Here is a 7,026-nt window from a genome sequence, read left to right as displayed (position 1 = left end):
CATCTTCAGCTGCTTCATCATTGACCTTCCTTCCATATGGTCAGAAGTTGGGATGTTTGCTGATGGTTGCACAATGTTCAGCACCATTCGTGACTCCTCAAATACTGAAGCAGTCCACTTCCAAATGCAGGAAGACCTGAACAATATCCAGGCTTGAGCTGACAAGTGGCAAGTAACATTTGCACCATATAAGCTTCAGGCAATGACCATTTCCACCAAGAGAGAATCTAACCTTCACCTCTTCACATTCAATGGCATTCCAATCACCGAATCTCCCACTATCAACGTCCTGGAGGTTACCATTGACCAGAAACTGAACTAGACTAGCCATATAAATACTGTGGCTGCAAGAGCAGGCCAAAGGCTAGGAATCCTGCGACGAGCAACTCACCTCCTGACTCCCCAAAGCTTGTCCACCATCTACAAGGCACAAGTCAGGAGTGTGATGGAATACTCCCCACTTGCCTGGATGAATGCAGCTCCCACAACACTCAGGAAATTTGACACCATCCAGGACAAAGCAGCCCACTTGACTGGCACCACAATCACAAACATTCTCTCCCTCCACCACCGATGCAAATTAGCAGCAGTGTGTACCATCTATAAGATGCACTGCAGAAATTCACCAAGGCTCCTTCGACAGCACCTTCCAACCCCACAACCTCTACCATATAGAAGGAAAAGGGCAGCAGTTTGATGGGTACACCGCCACCTGGAAGTGCCCCTCCAAGTCACCCACCATCCTGATTTGGGAATATATCGCCGTTCCTTCACTGTCGCTGGGTCAAAATCCTGGAACTCCCTTCCTAACAGCACTGTGGGTGTACCTACACCACATGGACTGCAGCAGTTCAAGAAGGCAGCTGAACACCACCTTCTCAAGGGCAACCAGCGATGGACAAGAAATGTTGGCCCAGCCAGCGAAGCCCACATCCCATGAATGAATAGAAAAAATTGCAGCTGAGCTTGGGGAATCTAAAGGTGATGAAGACACATTTCAGTATCAGAGTGGGAGCAGTAGAGGTGGAGGTAGGCATACTTGCCAAGGGACCAGTAGGCAGTGTTGATGAAGGAGGGCACATGGAGATCAATTCACTGCTCAAGGTGGATCAAGATTATGAATGGTCAGGTTCAGCCTGAGAGAGTGACAGGAGGGGGAGAGAATCAGCACCAAATGAGTAAGATTCCGAGCAATAACTGCTCAGTCATTCCAATATTGAGGTGAAGGAAGTGGTGACTCATCCAACACAATGTTAGACGAGCAGTCTGACATGACAGAGGCAGAGGCACTGTATACAAGTGAAAGAGAGGTAGAGTTAGATATCACTAGGGAGCATTTGAAAACTAAGCTTGTGCCAATAGATAATATCTGTGACAAGCACCATATAGATAAGGAAGATAGAGGGCTGTGGATATAAACTTTAGAGGACTGACAAAAAGGAAAGAATGTGCATTTGATTATCAGGAAGTCCTGTGAGCAGTTAATATTATAAAAACCCAGTGGCCGGGTCTGCTGAAAATTAAAATCTGAAAATTGCTGTGAGTGATGTTTTGGTATGAGTGCTTAACACACCAGTGTCAACCTCTGTACTTCTTTTAATGAAGGCGTTAGTCTCTTTATTCTAAATAGGTTAACGTTAAAATAATAGAGAATGGAATGCGTAAAGAATTTGTGCCATAACATCAACCACGGCATATGTGTGTGGAGATGGATGTAGATCACTTTAAAATGAATGAGTGCTTTTCTGACAGTAAGTTAATAGGCTATATGATAATTATATCCTTGTGCATTTTCAGGGATAATCAACACTTATACAGTGACCAATTCAAATTATGTAGTGGCTGGGTCCCACGCTGAACTTGTTCCGCTGCTTATTTGAGCTTCTGTTCACAAACAAAAGACCTACAGATCAAAAAGGAAACCAGGAGCTATCTTGGGATTCAACATCATTCATTACCCTTTGGAATGTTACAAGATAATGAAATAACTCCCAGCGTTTTGCACGCAACATCTGTAATCTGTAACATCTGCAATACTGACTTTTTCTAAACAGATGCTTTTATCACCTCTGTCTCTTCTGAAGGCTGTCATCAGCCCCTGATACCTTGCCCAAGTGACCATTGTTTACTGACTCAGCCTATGCTGTGTGGTTAATGGAAGCATTTTTATCAGTATCACAGGTGAGCCCAATACTAACTTTGCTCAATTTTACCAGCACAAACATACACATAAATACACTCACAAACAAATGCACCTTATGCATGCATGAATATCCATGCACAAGCATAGACACACGCACATGAACACATCCGTTCCATCAGCAACAAAATGCTGCCTTTGCTAACTGAACCACTAGACAAGTCCTTCATGTGGCTTTCCAATAATGGCTCAGAAAAATGTTGAAAACTTAAAAAAAAGATTTAAAGTGCCAAATTTGCAATGTTGCAAATTAATTAATGTCGTTGTAGTGCAATGATGATAGTTTGGTATTCAAAAAAGAAATGGAAGAGTACTGAGCTACTCTCCTCTCTGTAGGATTTTAAATACTAAAATATTGACCCAGATCTACCTGTCACCGGATCGTTGGAGACCAAATGTACCATCCAAGATGCAAGTTGGGCCCCTGTAGAAGTCCGACGTGCAGACCTCTGTTGGAGTTGCCTGGGAAGTTTGAACTTCTGATGGGCAATTCCCCTGCTCCCCGGGACCCTCCGCGAATGTCTCTGACTCCGAGCTGAAGTCGGAGACTTTGGACAGTTTTGGTTTACTAACCTGATTAGTTACCCAGGAAATGTTAGTTATAAACATCTTGGCCTAACTCCTGTGTGACTTTTTTTTAATTAATTCATGGGATGTGGCCATTGCTGGCTAGGCCAGCATTTATTGCCAATCCCTAATTGCCCTTGAGAAGCTGCTGGTGAGCTGCTCAGAACGACAGAACTCAACTCCCTGACCACACCTGACCAGCTCCCCTGATCCGATTACCCTTCCGAACCATGCTAACCCCTGACCATCCACTAACCCCTGACCCTGATTATCCCCGACCTCCCTGACCACCAACCCAAACAGACCCAACTACCCCTCCCGACCACACTAATCCTGACCACCTGATTACCCCCCACTATCTGACGACTTTGGCTCCTCACCCAACCTGACTAGACCCCAACCTTACTAACTTTCCCGATCCACACTCGTGTACACCCAACCCACCTACCTACCTCATCAACCACCCTATCCAAATACCACCCTCCCCGAGGACCACCCTACCCAATTGCCAACCTACCCACCTGCCAACTCACCCACCTCCCACCCTACCCACATACCATCCTACCCACCACCCTACTAACCTACCACTCTACCCACCAGTTATCTCACCCACCTGCCACCTCACTCACTTGCCACCATACTCACCTGCCTACCTACCCTACTCACCTACCACCTCACCCACCTGCCACCCTATTCACCCCACCATATCCACTTACCCATTTCCCTCACTCACCGCCCTCCTCTACCACCTTGCCCATTCACTCATTCATTCACTCACAAATTCACTAACATTTACGCTGACATTTAAACTTATCTTACAGTGGCTAGTGCTCTAAGAAGGGAGTGTGGCTCGTCTTTCTCCCAATGCTCCAGTGGTGTGATGAAGTTCTTTGAGAGACTGGATGCTCCACATTTCTGAAGAAGCTGGGCTTGGAAGACCCAGCCAGGAACATGGAGCAGAGCCAGGGCACAGACAGGTATGACCGGAGTGGCAATCTGCAGATTATTGCCGCTTCGTGGAAGATCCGGGCCATTGAATAATATTACTTCTTTCTTCTGGTGTATCCTCCTACCAGGATCTTATGTGGTATGTTACAGGTTTTGTTTTCCTAATTGCTGAATCTAATGAATTCATAGCCGTATCACACTCACATTGGCCCTGATATTTACAGGGAGATAAGGAGGGTCCATGGGAAGCCAAAAATGGATAAAGACCCCAGCAAGCCTGGTGAAGTGGAGGTCCTGCCAAAGCTAAGAGTTTGACCCCAGTAATATGTTTTAATTATGCTTCCTGCCCAGTTATGTCACATGGACAGTCTGGCTGAATGGTGGAGAAACCACCAGAGACAGGGGGTTGCAGCCTGGGACCCTTGCAGATTGCCTCTATAAATTGGGAGGATAGAGGGGAATGGAGTGGATGGCGGAGAGCAGTTGCAAGTGATTTTGAAGGGGACAAGAGATCGGAATGTAATTGGGAGAGGGAAGGGGTTCAGCAATTGGGAAAGCCAGGGATAAGGGGATGGTGGGGGGGGGTGGTGGTGGTGGTGGTGGTGGTGGTGGTGGGGTGGCGGTGGTAGAGGTTGAAGGCTTCCATCATGGTGGAGTTGATATTAATGTCAGTAATGAATTATTCACATTTATCATGTTAGTCGAGTTACACATTCAGTGGTACGCAGCCAATGTGGTGAAAGCCATAAAGACCAGGAAAATAATTAACTTGGATTTATATAGTGCCTGTAACATCCTCAAGATGTTCCAAAGCACTTTACAGCCTATGAATTACTTCTGAAGTGTAATGTCTGCTGTTTTGTGGGCAAAAGCAACAGTTAATTTGTACATAGCAAAGTCCCACAAATAGCAATTAGATGTATGAGCAGTTAAGCTATTCTTGGCACTGTTGGCTGAGGGACAAACACTGGCCCGAGCAACCACAAAATTTTCCAGCAATCAGCTGTAAATCATTCCCTGACACGCCAACAATGACTTAGAGCTTACCGGCTATGAGCATTCCTATTGAAAGATGCTGCTGGCAAACACATCGGCTCAAAAACGGAATCAAACCAGCCATAAACTTTATATATTCTTCAACAAAACAGGTCCCCGGAGTGATTTCGAGGAAGTAATCTTATCTGGTGGTTCAGATGACAGTTCCAAGCCAGAAGAGTGCCTGTTTTGTGATATCATCTTCAGATCTTGATTAGATTACTCTCATGTATGTATAATTCTCATTTGATTTTGCTGCACAATTGCTGTTGTTGTCTTCACAAATCTCAAAACATGAATCAAACTATTTTCAGTGTAAACATGTCTGATTTGTATATGCAAATTCATCACAGAGTGATTTCCATATGATTCAAATTTGCAAAGATATTCTGAAGTGCTTGTTTGTGAACCTGTATTGTACTCTGTCTACAGCATATATATATATGTACATTTTCAGCCTCAATGAAAAGCCGCATAAAATGAGAAATACATGATTTTTCTCCAATGTTTTCCTTATATCCCCGAAAGTATTGACTCCTCCCTTTCGCTGTCTTATCCAAGTACACATTATTTATGTGCATGCTGAGGTAGTGAGCATCATCAGGCTGTACTTTTGGGAGGACTTTTCGGATGAGTTTTGTTCTGCTCACACCTGATATAAATGCAACTTTCCTCAGGAATCACTGGAGTGTGCTGGGAACAAAAGCCCCAGCTCCTCTTCCCTAGTCCTGCTAGGGAATTACAGGTCAGTCAGTCTAACCACAGTGGTGGGGAAACTATTGGAAGCAATTCTGAGGGACAGAATTAATCTACACGTGGAGAGGCAGGGATTAATCTAGGACAATCAGTATGGTTTTGTTAAGGAGAGGTCATGTCTGAACAATTTGATTGAATTTTATGTAGAGGTGACCAGATGTGTAGATGAGGGAAATACATTTGATGTAGTCTACTTGGACTTCAGCAAGGCTTTTGATAAGGTCCTGCATGGGAGACTGATAAAGAAGGTAAGAGCCCTTGGGATCCAAGGCAATTTGGTAAATTGAATCCTGAATTGGCTTAGTAGCGGGAAGCAGAGGGTGATGGTTAAGGGGTGTTTTTGTGACTGGATGCCTGTGTCCAGTGGGATCCCACAGGGATCAGTGTTGGGTCCCTTCCTGTTTGTGGTATATATAAGCGATTTAGACTTGAATGTAGAAGGGTTGATCAGTAAGTTCGCGGATGACACGAAAATTGATGGGGTGGTAAATAGTGAGGAGGATAGCCTTAGATTACATGAGGATATAGACAGGCTGGTCAAATGGGCTGATCAGTGGCAAATGGAATTTAATTCAGATAAGTGTGAGGTGATGCACTTGGGCAGGACAAACAAGGCACAGGAATACACAATGAATGGTAGAACCCTGGGAAGTACCAAGGATCAGAGGGACCTTGGTGTGCACATCCACCGGCTCCTTAAGGTAGTGGGGCAGGTAGGTAAGGTGGTTAAGAAGGCATATGGGACACTTGCCTTTATTAGCTGAGGCATAGAATATAAGAGCAGGGAGGTTATGCTGGAACTGTATAAAACACTGGTTAGGCCATAGAGTATTGCATGCAGTTCTGGAATCCGCATTATAGGAAGGATGTGATTGCACTAGACAGAGTGCAGAGGGGATTTACCAGGATGTTGCCTGGGCTGGAGAGTTTTAGTTATGAGGAAAAATTGGATAGACTGGGGTTATTTTCCCTGGAGCAGAAGAGATTGAGGGGGGACATGATTGAGGTGTATAAAATTATGAGGGGCATATATGGGGTATACAGGAAGGAACTTTTCTCCTTGGTGGAGGGATCAATAACCAGGGGGCATAGATTTAAGGTAAGGGGCAGGAGGTTTAGAGGGGATGTGAGGAAGAATTTTTTCACCCAGAGAGTGGTGGGAATCTGGAACTCACTGCCTGAAAGGGCGGTAGAGGCAGAAACCCTCAAAACATTTAAGAAGTATTTGGATGTGCATTTGCGATGCCATGGCATACAAGGCTATGGGCCTAGTGCTAGAAAATGGGATTAGAATAGTTAGATATCCAACAGAGGGTGCTGGTGAAAAGTGACTGAAGCATTCTGGGAGAAGTCACTGCAGCTTCTGTGGCTCAGGAGGCAATCGAGGAGAAGGACTCAACAGGAGGAAGAGCATCCAACAGAGGGCGATCCCAGGAATGAAAGGCTTAACATATGAGGAACGTTTGAGGTCTTTGGTTCTATACTCGATGGAGTTTAGAAGGATGAGGGGGGAATCTGAT

The 7,026-nt window shown here is 45.0% G+C and overlaps 1 long non-coding RNA gene across 1 annotated transcript; it reads left to right on the top strand.

The window, feature by feature from the left end:
• The first annotated feature begins 1,880 nt into the window (after positions 1–1,880).
• Positions 1,881–5,241, top strand: LOC121280701. The gene is made up of 3 exons (XR_005943742.1): positions 1,881–2,181; positions 3,589–3,744; positions 4,864–5,241. It is a non-coding gene; the product is annotated as an uncharacterized LOC121280701 (long non-coding RNA).
• The last annotated feature ends 1,785 nt before the right edge of the window (positions 5,242–7,026 follow it).

The sequence above is a fragment of the Carcharodon carcharias genome, chromosome 1, assembly GCF_017639515.1.
Source record: "Carcharodon carcharias isolate sCarCar2 chromosome 1, sCarCar2.pri, whole genome shotgun sequence".
In the NCBI taxonomy this organism is placed as follows: domain Eukaryota; kingdom Metazoa; phylum Chordata; class Chondrichthyes; order Lamniformes; family Lamnidae; genus Carcharodon; species Carcharodon carcharias.
This window is presented reverse-complemented; position numbering and strand designations above follow the sequence as displayed.